The 20,618-nt window shown below is 35.6% G+C and overlaps 1 protein-coding gene across 5 annotated transcripts in view; it reads right to left on the minus strand.

Moving 5' to 3' along the window:
• Positions 1–20,618, minus strand: part of C8H8orf34 (chromosome 8 C8orf34 homolog) — a 493,915-nt gene that overhangs the window by 77,402 nt on the left and 395,895 nt on the right. The window lies entirely within an intron of this gene.

Consider the following 20,618-nt stretch of genomic DNA (forward strand, 5'->3'; position numbering starts at 1 on the left):
GCCATAAGGGGGCGATGGCTTAGAGCCTGGAGTTCTTAGGGAAGTCAAAGAAGAGGAAGAGTGGGACTGATGGAGTTAGAAAATGAAAAGGAGGGTATTACCACTGACCCACTGGAGTTCAAGTCCAGAAGAAGAACAAAACTAGGTTATGATAAAGTTACAGGTGTGGCCACAGGTGTGAAATATTGGGTGGAAGGCATGGAAGAATACAATGTAGAAAACGTGTGAAGATAGAATGTTGGATAGACTGGTTATGTCGTGTCAAAGTCCACAGTGACTGAGCAGTGTGAGTGCTAAATTGAAATTCTATAAACCTAAATGTCAATCAACAGATGAATGGATAAATAAAATGTGGTACATATAAACAATGGAGTACTATTCATCTATACAAAAGAATGAGATCCAGTCATTTACAACAACATGGATGGATCTGGAGGAGACAATGTTGAGTAAAGTAAGTCAGGCACCAAAAGAGAAACTTGATATGTTCTCACTTATTTGTGGGAGCTAAAAATTAAAACAATTGAACCCATGGAGATAAAAGAGTTGAAAGATGGTTGCTGGAGGCTGGAAAGAGTTGTATGGGGTGGGGTGGACGGAACTGAAGATAGTTTAATGGATACAAAAATATAGTTCAAAAGAATAAGACCTAGTATTTGCCAGCACAACAGGGTGACTACAGTCAATAGTAATTTAACTGTACATTTTTAAATAATTAAAAGAATATAATTGAATTATTCGTAACATGAAGAATAAATGTTTGAGGTTATGAATACCCCATTTACCCTGATGTTATTATTGTGTATTGCACACCTATATGAAAACATCTCATGTAGCCCATAAATATATACACCTAGGTACCCACAAAAATATAAACAATTTAAAAAATTTAAAAAGAAATAAGATTGTTTATTTTTGTTGGAAAAAAATGTATCAGATAATAGGAATGTCAGAGGAAGAATTTTTTAATTTGACTTTTATTTTAAGTTCAGGGGTACACGTGCAAGTTTGTTATATAAGTAAACTTGTGTCACAGGGGTTTGTCGAACATGTTATTTCGTCACCCAGCTATTCAGCCCAGTACCCATTTTCGCTGATCATCTCCCTCTTCCCTCCCTTCACCCTCTGATAGGCCCCAGTGTCTGTTGTTCCCCTCTATGTGTCCATGTCTTCTCATCATTTAGCTCCCATTTATAAGTGAGAACACGCAGTATTTGGTTTTCTGTTCCTGTATTAGTATGCTAAGGATAATAGCCTCCAGCTCCATCCATGTTCCCACAAAGGATATGATCTCATTCATCTTTATGACTGCGTAGTATTCCATGGTGTATATGTACAATATTTTCTTTACGCAGTCTACCATAGGTGGGCATTTAGGTTGATTCCATGTCTTTGCTGTTGTAAATATTGCTGTAATTAACATATGTGTTTTTATGACAGAACAATTTATATTCCATTGAGAATATAACCAGTAACGGGATTGCCGTGTCAAATGATAGTTCTGTTTCTAGGTCTTTGAGTAACTGCCATGCTGTTTTCCACAATAGTTGAACTAATTTATACTCCCACCAACAGCATATAAGCATTCATTTTTCTCTGCAATCCCACCAGTATCTGTTAATTTTTGACTTTTTAATCATAGTCATTCTGACTGGTGTGAGATGGTATCTCATTGTGGTTTTGATTTGCATTTCTCTAATGATCAGTGATATTGAGCTTTTTTTTCATATGCTTGTTGGCTGCATGTACATCTTCTTTTGAAAAGTGTCTGTTCATGCCCACTTTATAATGTTTTTTTCTTGTAAATTTGTTTAAGTTCCCTATAGATGCTGAATATTAGACCTTTGTCAGATACATAGTTTGCAGAAAACTTTCTTCCATTCTGTAAGTTGTCTGTCTACTCTGTTGGTAGTTTCTTTTGCTATGCAGAAGCTCTTTACTTTAATTAGATCCCATTTATCAATTTTTCTTTTTGTTGCAATTGCTTTCGGCATCTTTATCATGAAATTTTTGCCTGTTTCTATGTCGAGAATGGTATTGCATAGGTTGTCTTCCAGAATTTTTAGTTTTGGGTGTCACATTTAAGTCTTTAATTCATCTTGATTTAATTTTTGCAGATGGTATAAAGAAAGGATCCAGTTTCAATCTTCTACATATGGCTATCCAGTTATCCCAGCATCATTTACTGAATAGGGAGTCTTTTCCCCATTGTTTGTTTTTGTCAGCTTTATTGAAGATCACATAGTTGTAGGTGTGCAGCCTTATTTCCGGGCTCTCTATTCTGGTCTATGTGTCTGTTTTTGTACCAGTACCATGCTGTTTTGGTTACTGTAGCACTATAGTATAGCTTGAAGTTAGGTAGCATGATGCCTCCAGCTTTGTGGGTGTTTTTGTTTGTTTGTTTGTTTCTTAGGATTGCCTTGGCTATTTTGGCTCTTTTTTGGTTCCATGTGAATTTTAAAATATTATTTTCTAGTTCTGTGAATAATGTCATTGGTTGTTTAATAGGAATAGCATTGAATCTACAAATTGCTTTGGGCAGTAGAGCTATTTTAATGACATTGATTCTTCCCATCTATGAGCACGGGATGTTGTTTCATTTGTTTGCGTCATCTCTGATTTCTTTGAGAAGTGTTTTGAAATCCTCATTGTAAAGATCTTTCACCTCCCTAGTTAGCTGTATTCTTAGGTATTTTATTCTTTTTGTGGCAACTGTGAATGGGATTGTGTTGCGGATTTGCCTCTTGCCTTGACTGTGGTTGGTATAGGAGTGCTACTGACTTTTGTACATTGATTTTGTATCCTGAGACTTTGCTGAAATTGTTTCTCAGCTGAAGGAGCTCTTCCAGCTTTTGCCCATTTGGTATGATGTTGGCTGTGGGTTTGTCAGATATGGCTCTTATTATTTTGAGGTATGTTCCTTCCAAATCTAGGCTATTGAGAGTTTTTAACATAAAGGGTGTTGAATTTTATTGAAAGCCTTTTCTGCATCTATTGAGATAATCATGTAGTTTCTTCTTTAGTTCTGTTTATGTGATGAATCACATTTATTGATTTGCATATGTTGAACCAACCTTGCATCCCAGGGATAAAGCCCACTTGATTGTGGCAAGCTTTCTGATGTGCTGCTGGATTCAGTTTGCCAGTATTTTATTGAGGATTTTTGCATCAACATTCGTTAGGAATATTGGTCCAATATTTTCTTTTTTTGTTGTGACTCTGAAATGTTTTGCTATCAGGATGATGCTGGCCTCATAGAATGTTAGGTAGGAGCCCCTCCTCATTAATTTTTTAGAATAATTTCAGCAGGAATGGTACGAGATGTTATTTGTACATCTGGTAGAATTCAGCTGTGAATCTTTCTGATCCTGGGCTTTTTTTGGTTGGTAGGTTATTACTGATTCAATATCAGAGCTTGTTATTGGTCTATACAGAGATTCAATTTCTTCTTCGTTCATTCTTGGGAGGATGTATGTATCCAGGAATTCACCCATTTCCTCTAGATTTTCTAGTTTATCTGCATAGATGTGTTTATATTATTTGATGGTTATTTGTATTTCTCTGGGGTAAGGGGTATTTCCCCTTTGTTGTTTCTGATTGTGTTTATTTGGGTTTCTTTTCTTCATTAGTCTAGCTAGCCATCTATGTAATTTATTGATTTTTTCAAAAAACCAACTCCTGAATTCACTGATCTTTTGAATCGTTTGTCATACCTCTGGTTCCTTCCTTCCTCTGATTTTTGTTATTTCTTGTCTTCTGCTAGCTTTGGGGTTGGTTTTCTCTTGGTTCTCTTGTTCTTCTATTTGCGAAGTTAGGTTGCTAAATTGAGATCTTTCTAACTTTTCAATGTGGGCATTTGGTGGTATGATTTCCCTCTTAATGTTGCCTTAGCTGTGTCCCAGAAATTCTGGAACATTTTATCTTTGTATTCATTAGTTTCCAAAAACTTATTGATTTCATTATTTACCCAAAAGTCATTCAGGAGCAGGTTATTCAATTTCCAAGTAATTGTATAGTTTTGATTGAATTTCTTAGTTTGGATTTCTAAATTGGTTGTGTTGTGGTCCAAGAGATTGGTTTTTATGATTTCTGCTCTTTTGCGTTTGCTGAGCAGTGTTTTATTTCTGATTGTGTAATCGATGTTAAAGTATGTGCCATGTGGCAATGATAAGAATATATATTCTGTTGTTTTGGGATGGAGAGTATTGCAAGTGTCTGTCAGGTCCATTTGATTCAGTGCTGAGTTCAGGTCCTAAATATCTTTGTTGATTTTCTGCTTTGATGATCTGTTTACAACTGTCAGTGCAATGTTGAAGTCTCCCACTACTATTGTGTGGAAGTCTAAGTTGTTTTGAAAGTCTCTCAGAACTTGCTTTATGAATGTGACTGCTCCTATGTTAGGTGCATGTATATTTAGGATAGTTAAGTCTTCTTGAATTGAACTCTTTACCATTACGTAATGCCCTTCTTTGTCTTTTTTTTTTTTTTAATCTTTGTTGATTTAAAGTTTGTTTTGTCTGAAATTAAGATTGCTACCCCTGCTTTTTTTCTGTTTTTCCATTTGCTTAGTGGATTTTTCTCCATGCCTTTATTTTGAGTGTATGGGTGGCATTGCATAAGAAATGGGTCTCTTCAAGACAGCATACCAATGGGCTTTGGTTCTTTATTCAGCTGGCCATTCTGTGCCTTTTAATTGAGGTATTTAGCCTGTTACCAAAGGATTTTTATTTAGAGATGAAAATGAATGATCAGGAAGTTGCAGTGGAGAACTGTGATAAACAATATTGCCTCTCATAACTGTGGCATGAAAAAGTAATGAATGTTTGCATAAAAGAACAAATGATAAGTGCCTGGGAAAAAGGTTTATATTAAGGACAGAAAATGAAAGCAGCAATGGATAAAGAGGTTGAAGATATAGAGCAATTTATTTTCCATCAAATAAGAATTTAAACTAAGAGTTTTGAGAGCATACTGCCTTAGTCAGAGCTTTCCAACCCTGTTCTAGAAGTATGTTTTAGACATGCCTTGGAGCTACTAGGACCTTGTAGTTTTCAAAGCCACCCTGAGTTAAACTAAATCCTATTACTTATAGTTGTACTGACACTATGGCCACAATGATGATAATAGTATTATAGCATACTCAAACATTTAATTTTGAACTACTCTTATTTAGTTAGATAAAAAGTTAAATTTCTAAAGAGATTAAAGATCAAAAAATGAAAATTACTCAGATCCACATTATCCAATAACCTCAGCCTAATAATTGGACTCATGGGAGGTACCTAAGACACAGGATCTCCCTCTTTAAGTGAAGTTAAAAGAACTATAATGTGACATTTGAAGTATAGTATTATATTCTACTTACAACACTAACCATTTGGAACAAGTGGCCAATGAATAAAAGGACACATAAAAGTTGTCAGGGTGACTTTTCCTCCTTCAGTTCAATCTACCAATCATTTATTGGGTATCTCCTTTTCTTGGCACTGGGCTAGGTACTGAATATCTTGAGATGAACATGACTTGTTATGATAAAAATTATATTTCATTTTATTGCATTATATTGATTTATTATAAATATATCCTAGTGTTGATAATCACAGAATCTACATCATGGAACTCTCTGAACTCATATCAAACGAGGGTAAAATAGTTTGATTAAAGATTTTGCAAGCTACACTGCCACCTATTTGCTAAAATTCTAAAGGACATTCAGAATAAACCTGAAGGAATTCTAGTTCTATATGATTGGCAGTGCCATTCTCTCTGAGTTTCATTTTGCATCTTTAAAATGGAGATGATAATAATACATACTTCCAGGTTTGTTAAAATAATAAAAAGCATTTTAGTAATGCACTTACAAATGTTAGTTATTGATTTTTGGAAATCAGCCACAGACGTAGACAGTTTGCCTTGCTACAGTCTACTTTACTGACAGCGTTAAAACACATCAAAAGTCGACTATTTATTTGACATTTGCACATCATGGCTGAGCAAAGGCTTAAAACCACAGATAAAATGAATATGTTATGCTTTAATTTGTAATATAAAAAAGATGATTTATTAAGTTTTTTGCTTTCCTTTTATGTCAACAGCTGTATGAAAAAGCCATTGGTCTAAGAAATGGAGAACATCAGCTTTCTGTTGTCTAGCAGGAAACCAGTCAACAGTGGAATAAGGAGGCTTTCTGAAATGTTACTAGGGTGTTGTTGAACCTAAAGTCACGAGCTAACCACATTCTTTAGAATCAGCCTTCAAAGACAGAATTTAAATTCGGCAGTTTCACAAAAAGAGGGAAAGCAGAAATTTGGTGTTTTACAAATTTGGATTGGGAGTAATATAGTCAAGATTTAATGTTCATTGAAAGAATAAGTGATAGAATTGGCTAGGGTTCTCTCCTGAGTGTAAAACACTTTCTCATAAATTTCTGACAATTTTTATTTATTAATGACATTGCATTTATGTTTTTTCTTTTCTCTCTCAAATTAGACACACTTGCAAATCATTTAAACTATAAAGAATTATATCTGTGGCCTCCTATATCTAATTTTATGAGTCTTGAAAAAGTTTAGTGACATTTTGTTTCACATAAGTGTTTTGTTACTTGACCAAAGCAAACATGATTTTTAGGCCCTTAAAGGCATTCAACATCCAATATAAATGTCTTTGCCAAGAAAATACTTTTATAATTATCTAAATCATTAAGCCCCAAAAATACTTACTAAAAAAGACAAAACATTCACATGATGCAAAAAGAACAGACAGCTACGTGTTATTGTGACTGCACCATAAGAAAATAGGGTAAACATTGAAATTTCAGAATAGTTTGAATGGGTAATTTCAAAGTTTGTTTACAGCAGGGCAATCTTATGTTCAAAGCAAACCTTACACATAAGTCTTGGGTATAAGACAGAAACCATTGAAACTGCTCCCTGAAGTCCAGGTACAGACTCCTTGGCCTCCAGAAACACATGGGAAAGTAATGATTTTAATCCCATCGGTGCCCCGAGGTGGGCCACCAGGGCTTTGGAGTGTGACAGGTTCTCATCACACCTACACCATTAGCTGTAGTTACTTACCTTCTCTAAAACTTAGTTTTTCCATCTAAAAATTAAGATAAACTTACCTCACAAAGAGGCTGTGTAATTTTAAATAAGTTAATGTAGGTAAGGCCTTAATTTCAATTATTTCTTGTGATTATAGCAGGATTACTGCTCTTTCAAGGGAAGTATATAGTCTAGGAGAGCTGTGGGCCATTCACGATTTGTTTCCCCAACTGTATCTCTATCAATATCTACAGCAGTAAATCTCAAGGAAGGTCTGGCTGCCCAGAGGGGCATGTATCCCACTACCCACCAGATGGGAACTCCTGGGTTGAACAGTCATGTGGACAAATAAGAGTGCTGCAGAGATGTTAACATGATGAGTGTGACTGCCTTAACCCAGACTGGGAGCAGAAGGAGGGATGAAGGATGGTGTCCAGCTTCCTAGATTATTAACTAGGAGAAACAGAGGTAATATCCTGTAGGAAGAGGTTTCTACAATAACGGGAATGAGGTAGGGAATTGACCAGAAGACAGGAAAGGAAACAGAAAGGGATCTGGAGGTGGAAGTTGTGTTGGGCATAGAAAAGACTGCAAGCAAAATTTGAATTGAGCATGTTCATCCAAATTGTCATCTCCCAGGAATGCAATCTAGTGAGGCAAATCCACCAAAGTATTATTGATTTCCTCATGTTGATCACTGACTTGGCCTCAAGTGTTGGGGCCACAGGAAGACACAGGTGTCAGGAAATGCGCCCCTGGCAGAGGTTAATGACTTCCACTTCCAAGGTCTCCCTACTGTCTGCTTGCATTCGACTGTCCTTAGGCTGCAGGTTCTTCAGGCTGAGATATTCTTGTCACTTTCTCCAGGAACAAAAGACTCGATGTGGCCATTTCTCAACTTTTGTGATCTCCAAGTACAGGTGTTTACTAGTTCTTGATTACCTTTTCTTGATATCATTTGAAGTTTGTCTCCTTAGCTAATAAACCCTTTATATTTCTTCTTTGATTAGGTGATCTTTCCAGAAATTTCTTTTTAAAACTATGCCTGTATTCTTACTACTGGAATGCAAATACTTCCTTAATAAACATAAAAAGCATTAGTGAAACTTAAAAAGGAAATGACAAGTTTCAGAAATTCGGATTTAAGAAAAATAAATACACACATCTTATTCACAATTCTTGAGAAGTACAAATACTTTTTTGTAGTTGTGACATCGTGGAGAGATATTTACTTACTTACTTACAAATTACTCAGCTTCCTTTTTTCCCAAGAAGTTTGTGTTATTTCTGAATCTAGATGTCCCAATATTCTGAACAAAATAACTGGAATTTAAGATTTCAATTCTGTCCTCTAATTTATAAGATTCTTGTGAATATGATTTAAGCTTTAAGAAACTCTATAAAAATCACCAGATGAAATACTTTCTATGTAAGCAAACTAAATAATCTCTAGAAGCTGATGAATAGTTTTTTTGTATTCTGGGAAAAGGTCTCCCAAGCTTTTCTTGAAATATTGAAATGCTAAACCTGTTCTTAAAAAAAAAAAAAAAAACATACAAGAAGGCATACTTTAGAACAGCTAGTTATTGTATGATGGTTAAACTCTTTGATTTTGCAAAAAAAGAACAAAAGGAAGGACTTTATCTACTTTAAACATGTAAAACGGCAATAACTAAAACAGAAATAACATAGAAGTTAATGGAGGCTAACTCTCCACTGCCTAGATGATAATGGTTAACTTAGTACAGTCTACATTTGGAGGACGTGGAGTAGGTACAATCCTGGCTCCCCAGGCTTACAAACGGAGGGATTTAAGGCAATCTATTACATCTCCCTCAATCTTAGTTTTCTGATGTATAAGTTGGTTAGTAATTAAAATCTGCTCGCAAACAAAATGGGATAATGTTCACACAATGTCTGGTAAAAATTAAAGATTTAATAAATATTAGCTGTGACAATATCATACATAGTAATTACGATGAAAAGAAAAAGTTCAAATTAATGAAGAAGGGATGAATTATCCAAAACAAATGACACTGACAACTTTTTTGTTGTTGTTGAGATAGAGTCTCACTCTGTTGTCCAGGCTGGAGCACAGTGGCGTGATCTCAGCTCACTGCAACTTCCGCCTCCAAGGTTCAAACAGTTCTCCTGCCTCAGCCTCCTGAGTAACTGGGATTACAGATGTCTGCCACCATGCCCAGCTAATTTTTTGTATTTTTAGTTGAGATGGGGTTTTGCCATGTTGGCTAGGCTAGTCGCAAACTCCTGACCTCAGGTGATCCTTCTGCCTCAGCCTCCCAAAGTGCTGGGATTATAGGCATAAGCCACCACGCCCAGCCTCTAACAAACTGTATTTGAAAATATATTGTTAAACCCTTGCCTCATAATAACCACCAAAATAAACTCAAAATTGATTGAAGAATTCAAAAGGATAATGTGAAGAACTTTTAGGTAATATTTATCTAATATTGGAGAGAAAAAAACTGTATAAATAAATGGAAGAAATTAGAAAGAGAAAAATATAGATTCTGTATAATAAAAAAACTATGATAACATTAAAAGACAAGAGAAAAATTGCCAAAAATTATTTGCCACAATATGAAATGATACAAGTCATTATTTTTAATACATAATAAATACCAACAAGTCAATAGGAAAATAAACTCTCCGAAAGAAGTATGGCCAGGAGCACAAAAAATCATGAAAAAGTCTAATAAATATATGTAAAAATTATTTATTAGTAATTAAAGAAATTCACTAGTAAACCAGGAAATCCAACTTCGAGGACAAAAAGTTTCATTTTATATTTATCAACATGCTGAAACAATTTTGTGAGATTTTTACTTTTCATTTATAGATTTTAAGAGAATACTTAATTCTGGCAAGAGTTTAGGAGATTCCTGGTAAATATGCCACATGGCCTTCCTCTGAAATGTATTAAGAACTTTAAAATAGTTCATATACTTTAACCCTTTAAGGACCTGAGGAAAACATCGAGACACTGACTATGATTTTTGTTCTCCAAAGCATTACTTTCAAAACTCAGATCTCAGACGCAATCTAAACCAGTGTGTCCCAACACCTTCACATCGAAACAAAGGAAATAATAATATTTGTACAGTACACAGAGAACCTCGAATAGGCTGCTTGCATGGAATGAAAGTTCAACCAGTGACCAGAAGGACTGGAACACTGAGGTCCCAGCATATCTGTCACCAATCCCAACGATCAGTAGCCTGGGACAAACGATTTGGGCGTATCCAACCTAAAAACCTAACATTAAATCAAGTATGGCAGCTCTATGTTATGATGTAACACCAAAATTAAAGTCTTAAACTTCTGAAAAGTGAATAATAAGAGGCTACGTGGTCTAATTGGTGCTAAAACAGATAAGGCTGCAATAAAGCCCAGCCGTTAGAACTAGACTTAGAAATTTTATGTAAGAACGTGCTTATTGCCTTTAGCTTGTAAGATAGATGTAATTTTTTTCTTTTTTAGCTTTCGGAATAACAAAACCATAGTGGGAAAAAAGAATATGCTTATGATGTAATGTAAAGAAAAGCAGAATGTAAGGCTTTTTATATTCCATTTTAAAAAGAGTTTGATTTCTGAAAAACGACTTTTTATTCAATATAACCTAACAGCCAACATCCTTTCAATATAAACATATAAACACAATCATTTTCCAAATATTCTTTTAATATATGTATTAGTCAACATAATATCAGAAATATAAAATATTTTTTCGATTTGTTTGAATCAGCACACTCTTCAGATTCAGAAAACAAATATGGTCACTTTTTACAATAAGCAGAAATATTATCTTGATTAGATGAATGTGGTTAAAAGGTAAAAAAGAACCCCGCAAATGCGTAAGTTTCTGTAGGGAAGCACTCAGAATCCACCATTTTATGTAATCTGTGTAGTTTTCTTAGCTGAAGAAGGAGAGGAACATGTAAAGGAAACTCCCTTGTGGGTAATTTCAGGTTTTTCCATTTCCACAAGGGATTGGATGTTAACTTAATGTGTTTCCCAGCACACATCCTGCACAATTCACAGTCAGAGATATAGGGCTTTACCTCGAAACACAAACATAATCCATATTGCTTTTCTTCTCTTCAGCCCATTTCTACTGGAATCTAATTAAATTTGCAGCAGGTGACAATTACTTTAATAAAGAATTAGCAATAACTTCAAAATACTGAAAATGTAAAATTATGGTTTCCCTTTTGCTCATCACGTTCAGAACTAACAGACTCATGACTGGGATCTCATGCTGTCATACATCTCCTTGGGTATTATTTGCCTAGAAATTAATTATACTTGTTCTGCATTAATGTATATTAGGCCACACTCCCTTCCCATTATTTTAAAAATTAAAGGCAGAATTTAACTGATACAACAAAATAATGTCATACTTTTATTAATGGAGAAACAGTGCAATTATGTAAAGTGATTGAATTAATTACCAAAACCATAATCAATGTCTAACCATTTATTATGTCACACTTTATCATCTTTGGTCATTTTTTCTCTATGCAAATGTAACATTTGCAGAAATTACATTTTCAAACTCATAGATGTTTTAAAAAATAATATTTACAGAGGTCTGGGCAAATATTTTCATCCTTAACATGTCAGAAATCAACAGACCTGAAATGTCAAAAGGAAAAATCCCACCAGATCCCAAACTTTGGTTAGATAACTTGCCTACTATAGCACTTAATTTTGAGCAGCTTTATTGGCATCTTAGCCTATGAGTCATAAAAGCCAAGTGAAATTCCACAGGCCAGAAAAAAAGAAATAGAAAAAACCTTTAGGATTGAGCAAAATATGTACCAGTCACAGTTCTTTAACATAAATTTCATTGCTACAATTAGTCGCCAGCAATTTGCCAACACTATCTTTCAAGGGACAAAATTCATCATAATTTATTACTTCTATTTGGTGAGATTATAATGAACATTCATTTCTTTTTCATTTTGCAAGAGTACAAGTTGAAATATGTTTAATCTTAATTCCATAAATGCTAGCTGTGTGCCTAGTTTTCCATTATAGATGTACAATGCAGGAAAAATTGCAAATTGTTCACTAATTCATTCACTCAACTTTGCTTCTATTGCTCAACTATTTAAATCAATTTACACAAAATCACAAACCCTCTAAAATATGTGCAACAATTTATGTACCATAAAATTATACTTGAGTATTAAAAAAGAATCTGGAACATGTTTTATTGGAAACATTTAAAATGTTAAGTTGTGAGTATGATGAAACAGACAAAATGTTTCTGTGGGCAGGCTTGTGTATACAGTGTAGCAATATTAATAAGAAACAAGATATAAAGCAGGAGTACCAAAATTCATAGTTAAATACATAGTGCAAAGGTCCACTAAAGAACTATTCCTCACCCATATTTTATACAGGAATTGTATGAGTACAATTTTTTAATGCTTCCTGTCAAGCCTAAGTGATGATTTTATAATTTTATGTCTTTCAAATGTATAGATTTTAAAAAATTATTTTTGACAAATCTCACCTGGAATCAAATGTATAGATCTTTTTATGAATGCCTTACAACAGAAGAGGTAAAGATCTGGGAAAGAAGAAATGGGATAGAGGAATGAATCTCCAAGAAGGCACAGTATTTGGCCTGAAAGTAGTATGTATGTTTTTGGAGAAAAGAAATAAAAGGCATTTGTGCAACTTGCATATTGAGAAATGTCATATGACTTCAGCAGATTGCCAAAGTTTCTTTAAGTCTTAGCAATCAATGTTCATTGTGTAAAATTCCTTTTTTAACATAATTCCCAAAAGAATCCAGGACTTATTATAAGGGGATTCCACTCTGCTAATTAACATTCAGTCACCGAATAGAAATACAGGAGGGACTCTGTTGACCTAGGTACTGCATTGGCCAGATAAAAAAAATTAAAAATTAACAAAAAGTAATTCATCTAATTCTTTCTTGTAAAAAGAAATTCATTTAAGAACAATGCTCTTGCTGTCCAATCTTTCTGAAATTATACATAAGTTGTATGTGTTACAGAAGATATATGCATAGATGCTTCATCTTCATGTTTTCCAATTATAGTTGTGAAAAGAGTATATTTGCATCTTATCCAAATTCATTATTTTTTAAGTTTCTATCCACAGGACCTTGGGAAATATGGCATATGTGAGAAATTTCAGTGTCACACAATCAGATCCAAACTTCACTACTTGAGAGTAGAAGTCGAAAGAATCAGGAAGAGTGAAAAGGGAAAAAGCTATTCATTTGTTCCTACAGCAAAAATAAAAAGAATGTTTTATGTACTAATCAACAAAACACAATGATACGGTTTGGCAGTGTCCCCACCAAAATCTCAACTTGAATTGTATCTCTCAGAATTCCCACGTGTTGGAGGGATCCAGGGGGTGGTTATTGAATCATGGGGGCTGGTCTTTCCCATGCCATCCTTGTGAGAATTAGTCTCATGAGATTTGATGGGTTTATCAGAGGTTTCCACTTTTGCTTCTTCCTTATTTTCTCTTGCTGCTGCCATGTAAGAAGTGCATTTCACTGACTGCTATGATTCTGAGGCATCCCCAGCCATGTGGAGCTGTAAGTATAATTAAACCTCTTTTTCTTCCCAGCCTTGGTTATGTTTTTATCAGCAGCATGAAAACGGACTAATACAGTAAATTGTACCAGTAGAGTGGGGCATTGCTGAAAAGATACCAGAAAATGTGGAAGCGACTTTGGAACTGGGTAGCAGGCAGAGGCTGGAACAGTTTGAAGGTGAACGTGGGAAAGTTTGGAATTTCCCAGAGACTTGTTGAATGGCTTTTCCCAAAATGCTGATAGCAATATGGAAAATAAAATTCAGTCTGAGATGGTCTCAGATGGAGAAGAGGAACTTGTTGGGAACTAGAGCAAAGGTGACTCTCGTTATGCTTTAGCTAAGAGACTGGCAGCATTTTGCCCCTGCCCTAGAGATTTGTGGTACATTGAACTTGAGAGAGATGATTTAGAGTATCTGGAGGAAGAAATTTCAAAGCAGCAAGCATTCAAGATGTAACCTGGGTGCTTTTAAAGGTATTCAGTTTTATAAGAGAAGCAGAGCATAAAAGTTTGGAAAATTTGCAGCCTGACCAAGTGATAGAAAATAAAAACCCATTTTCTGTGGAGAAATTCAAGCTGGCTGCAGAAGTTTGCATAAGTAGCAAGGATCCTAATGTTAATCCTCAAGACAAAATGTCTCCAAGGCATATCAGAGAACTTCCCGGCAGCTCCTCCCATCACAGGCCCCGGAGGCCCAGGAGGAAAAAGTGGTTTCGTGGGCTGGTCCCAGGGTCCCTGTGCTGTGTGCAGCCTAAGGACTGGGTGCCCTGTGTCCCACCTGCTCCAGCCATGGCTGAAAGGGGCTGACATACAGCTCAGGCTGTGGCTTCAGAGGGTGGAAGCCCCAGGCCTTGGCAGCTTGCTCATGGTGTTGAGCATGAGGGTGCACAGAAGTCAAGAATTGAGGTTTGGGAACATCTGCCTAGATTCCAGAAGATAAATGGAAATGCCTGGATGCCCAGGCAAAAGTTTGTTGCAGGACCTGGGCCTGCGTGGAGAACCTCTGCTAGGGCAGTGCAGAAGGGAAATGTGGGATCAGAAACCCCACACAGAGTCCCTACGGGGGCACCACATAGTGGAGCTGTGAGAAGACAGCCATGGTCCTCTAGACCCCAGAATGGTAGATCCACTGACAGCTTGCACTGTGCTCCTGGAAAAGCCACAACCACTCAACACCAGCCCATGAAAGCAGCCAGGAGAGAGGGTGTACCCTGCAAAGCCACAGGGGTGGAGCAGGCCCAAGACCATGGGAACCCACCTCTTGCATCAATGTGACTTGGATGTGAGACCTGGAGTCAAAGGAGATCATTTTGGAACTTTAAAATTTGACTGCCCCACTGGATTTCAAACTTGCATGGGCCCTGTAACCCCTTTGTTTTGGCCAATTTCTCCCATTTGGAACAACTATGTTTACCCAATATCTGTACCCCCATTGTATCTAGGAAGTAACTAACTTGCTTTTGATTTTACAGACTCATTGGCAGAAGGGACTTGCTTTGTCTCAGATGAGACTTTGGACTGTGGACCATTGGATTATTGCTGAAATTAGTTAAGACTTTGGGGGACTGCTGAGAAGGTGTGATGATTGGTTGTGAAATGTGAGGACATGAGATTGGAGGGGCCAGGGGTGGAATGATATGGTTTGACTGTGTCCACACCCAAATCTCAACTTGAATTACATTTCCCAGAATTCCCATGTGTTGTGGGAGGGCCCCAGGGGGAGGTTATTGAATCATGGGGGCCAATCTTTACTGTGCTATTCTCGTGATAGTGAACAAGTCTCATGAGATCTGATGGGTTTATCAGGGGTTTCCGCTTTGCTTCTTCCTCATTTTCTCTCTCTGCTGCCATGTAAGAAGGGTCTTTCACCTCCCACCATGATTCTGAGCTCTCCCACCCATGTGGAACTGTAAGTCCAATTAAACGTCTTTTTCTTCCCAGCCTTGGGTATGTTTTTAATCAGCAGCATGAAAATGGACTCTCACACACAACATCTGGCAAGACTAAAAATAATCAAATTTACCTCCAATCTAGCTCAACAGACACTTTATCAAGATAACTCCAGAATTACCAGAGTCTCTAACTTTTGGATCAAGCTTGCCACAGGTATTTTTTTCTTAAACATATACTTTTTTTCCTTTTGCTTTCTTTCTCAGTAGTTTCCCCATCCCAGGATCTCTTTTCATACTGCTCTGGTTTCTCAGAGTCCTCCAATTCCGAAAAAGCTTAGCAAGGCTAATCTCTTATGCTGAAATGTACCAATCCCTTTCTCTCATAAAAAACTACCTGTTCTGATCCAGTCCCTCAAACTGTTGCTTTTCACTACCTGCTTCATCCAGTGAATAATTCTACCTTTGATATTGATGGCCAGGCATGGTGGCTTACACCTGTAATCTCAGCACTTTGGGAGGCTGAGGCGGATGGATCACTTGAGGTCAGGAGTTCAAGGCCAGTCTGACCAACATGGTGAAACCCCATCTCTACTAAAAATATAAAAATTAGCTGGGCATATTGGTACATGCCTGTAATCCCAGTTACTAGGGAGCCAGAGGCACAAGAATTACTTGAACCCAGGAGGCAGAGGTTGCAATGAGCTAAGATCACACCACTGCACTCCAGCTTGGGTGACAGAGCAAGACTCCATCTTAAAATAAAATAAAATAAAACAAAAAATAAAAAAAGATATTGGCTACTGATAATGGCCTAATACTTATCCCCTTTTCATTGCAGGTGTTAACAGTGACTAAGTGCCTAAATACAAATTTGCAAATAAGTACCAATTGTATGGATCCCAACAAGTTCTATGAAAGACAGTTTGGGCACTGGGAACCATGAGTTTTTGTCCTGCCCTCTCTATGTGACCTGGGACAAATCACAAGATCTTTTGGAAGCTCAGTATGCTCATCTGAAGCTAAGGAAGCACTACTTCACAGCCAGGTGGTCAGGATAAAGTGATAAGCCATGAAAATGACAAAATTTAGACACTATTGGTGTTAAATATGTGAAGCACTTAATAATTAAAAAGTGCTGTACAAATATGTGATATCATCACATATTGATATGTGATATTATCCTAGGCAATTTTATATATTTTCCCAAGTAGATAAAACTCTCCAGGAGGAGAATATACCAAAAGCATAACTTTTAGTAAACCCTGGGCATTTTAGGAGACCTTTTTTACAGAAGTCTTTTACATTTTCTTTTCTACTTTAAGAAATGATGACCAGTTACATAAAGTCTTATGAGAGTCAGATTATAATGAGCTAGTCATTACTGGCTGATGAATACAATAACTTTAAAAATTTACAAGGAAAAAAGAAAAAAAGTCAGTAAAATATTTACTATCAATGATCTTTCTTAATTATCTTCATCTTCCCTTTACACCCATATATTTATTTAATAATTTTACAGCAAAATAGATTTTTTAAGATAAAGGAAGCTCATTCCTGTAATCCTGGCACTTTGGGTGGCCGAGGAAGGAGGATTGCCTGAGTCCAGGAGTTCAAGACCAGCCTGGGCAACATAGCTAGATTCTGTCTCTACAAAATATAAAATTTTGTCGGGTGTGGTGGTGCACACCTGTAGTCCCAGCTACCCAGGAGGTTGAGGTGCTGAGGTGGGAGGAATGTCAGAGCCCAGGAGGTCAATGCTGCAGTGAGCTGTGATAATACCACTGAATTCAGCCTGGGTAACAGAGCTAGACCCTGTCTCAAAAAAACAAAAAACAAAAAACAAAAAAAAAACAAGCATTTGAAGCAAAAAAAACATTGCATAAGAAATTATCCAAAATCATTGATATTAAGTGTTTATCAATCATTGATCTAAAATAATGCATTATATTTATGAAGCTAAGAGGTCATAATCAATACCTGCTGTTTGGTATTGTCTTTTCACGGTTGTCTTTTTGTTGGTTTACTTAACGGCTTTACCTGACAAATCCAGTTTTAACCTGCATAGGCTGTATATATACCAAGAGGCAGTCCAGAAAAAGAGAGAGCAGAGAGGGAGAGGGAAATTCCAGAAGAATGACTTGCTTATTTGGAGGAGGATAAAAATTCAAATATAAATGTTGCCTCTACATCACTTAAATATTCACAAAATATTCAAGAAATATTCCAAGCACAGAGTAAGCCACTAGGAAAAAACAGTTTCCAAGAGTCTGTTCCCCACTTATTAATATACAATACTCAACATGGAAAGTTAGCAAATAGAGACAGCCTGTGTTGAAACTGCCTTAAATGGTTTTCAACATTTGTGGCATATTTATATTTGTACAGGATATGACTCAAAATTTGCTTTGAAGTATTTTATGTTTCTTACGGTAATAAAGAAAAAAAGTTGCTTTGTTCCAATTCTTCATTAATATTTAGATAAAGTCACAATTTTCTTCTTGATTTATTACAAATGCTCTCCCACAAAATACTACAGAAGTATTTTTAGGAAATCTACATCTAAAATATCATCATTTTAACAAAATTAACTTTGATTTTAACTCATGCTTTCCTCATAATAAAAGCAGCTGCCACCTAGAAATTGTCTGCTTCAGGGTCCTGACATTCATTCATTTATTCATTTATTGTTTTTATTCCACTTAATTCCAAAAAGATTTAAATGTGTAATATGATATTAAGTGGAATCAGATAATTTTTAATGCAAAAATCTAATGAATGTAAATAAAAACAAAGTTGACCTACAACAAACTTTTGCACTGGGGAAGCACTGTGTGAGTACAGTGGAAAAAAGCAAAGATCTCGAAGAGCCCATTTGAAATCACTCATGAAAAGTTTGGTCAAATAAATCTAATTTCTTTTTTCTTTGCAGTTTTGTGTATTATTAAGGAAGCCAAATACTATAGACAGGATATATCTTGATTGGAGTAAATGATTAGAAGAAGAATCTAATGGTATATGTTTAGACCTGAGGGAGAAATATGAACTTTGTGGAATTCACAGCTGATAACCTTTGCAAAAAGTGAGGAATGACAGATTATCACAACCTAAAGGACAACATAACATCATGAGGTCATGGAGAAATACTAAAGTTTATAAATGGCAGAACATTTCTTAAAAAATAAAATTAATGCAACAGTAGGCTATAAACCCCAAATAATATTTGTTCCAACCACATACTTCATTGTACTCTATGTGAGAACATTATTTGGAACCCTAAATTTGGTTGTGGCATAACTCACATGTTGCAGGGGACTTGGCAAACAAGGATATATTCAGAAAAAGCATCAAGGTACTGAAATTTTTTGAAACTACACAATGTAAAAGCATTGGTTAAAAGAATGGACTGTGTTTTGACCTAAAAATTTAAGTCTCATTTGGGACACACTGGTAGCTTCTAATATCTGAACATCAGTTAATTGTAAAAAGGATTAGGTTTAAGCTATCACTCCCCGAGTAGAACCAGGACCAATGTTTGTGAGGAATGGAAGACAATCTCTAACAAACAGGAATAAACTGTTTCTAAAAGAAACAGAAAAGCACTAAAAATATTAAGGATGTACAGTAGAAGGAAAATTGACTAGTCCCAACTCCTGATATCACTGTTCTTTTAACTTTAGGACTTTTAACTTTTAACTTTAGTTTTAACTTTTAACTTTAGTTCCTTAGGTTCTCTGAGTTTCTGTTTCCTCATCTATAGGTTAGATAGCACTGCAATGAATACAGGACTGAAAACACCACAGTTGAAAATGCCAAGGTAAGAGATGGGAAATGTTGAACTGGACAGTTACCATGTTTTTTTCTATTTCTAAGATTTTATCATTTTATAGTAAAGGAAAATATAATAGTTTTCATCTTATGGTGAGGAATTATTGCTGAACTATGCATTCAACATATGTGTGTGTGTGTGTCTGTGTGTGTGTGTGTGTGATATTATGGGCCTCCTGTGTGTAGGTACTCTTCTAGGGATGTGGAAGTGAAAAAAATGTACAATAATTCTTGCCATGGTAGACCTTATATTACAGTTGAAAGAAACGAACAGTAAAACAAATAAGTAAATTACATCACACAGTAGAAATCATAAGTACTGTATAAAAAATAAAGAAGGGAAATGCAAAATTTTAAATAGGGTCAATAAAATAACATCTGAGCAAAGATACATTAATTTCATCAATAATTTTTAAAATTTATTTTGTTATCAAGTTCATTGGAAAACTTGGCGCCTTTTACCAAATCCTATGATGTGAATAATGTTTAAAATCATGTAATCTCATCACAGAGTATTATGGGTTGAACTGTGTTCTCCTAAAACTTCATATGTCAAATTCCTTGCCCAAGTACCTCAGAATGTATTTGGAAATAAGGTCTTTAGAGAGGTAATTAAGTTAAAGGTGGTTATTAGGGAGGCCCTCATTCAATATCACTGGTGATATTTGTGATATATCGCTGGTGTTAAGTGATTAGAACACAGACACATACAAAGGGAAAAAGCTGTGAAGACTCAGGGAGAAGACATTCATCTACAAGGTACAAAGGGAGACCTCAGAAGCAACCAGCCCTGCCAATACTGTGATCCTTTATTTTTGACTCCAGAATTTTGAGAAAATAACTTTTTGTTATTTAAGTTACCCAGTCTTTGCTACTTTGTTATGGCAGCTCTAGCAAATTAATACAGAGAATATAGACACATACAAACCCAGTCCAAATATTATGTTTAAGATAACGCATGATTGCATTAGTTATTTTTATAGAAACTCAAAATATTTTATGAACTTTAGCATTTATTAAAAAATTATTTTTAGTTAGAATTTGTACAGAATTTCAGGTTTTTTCTATTGATTCTTTTAACTTTAAATCGCATTAAAAATCTTAAACCTAATAGTTCTCTCCCAAAATACTGTATTGAAGATATATGGTTTAACAAACATATTACAAGGACTTCACAACTAAAAATAGCATAAGTCATATGTAAACTTTCAGGATATGCAAAATATTTGTTTTACTACCAAGGTAAGT

Source organism: Macaca nemestrina, chromosome 8 (assembly GCF_043159975.1).
Source record: "Macaca nemestrina isolate mMacNem1 chromosome 8, mMacNem.hap1, whole genome shotgun sequence".
NCBI lineage: Eukaryota > Metazoa > Chordata > Mammalia > Primates > Cercopithecidae > Macaca > Macaca nemestrina.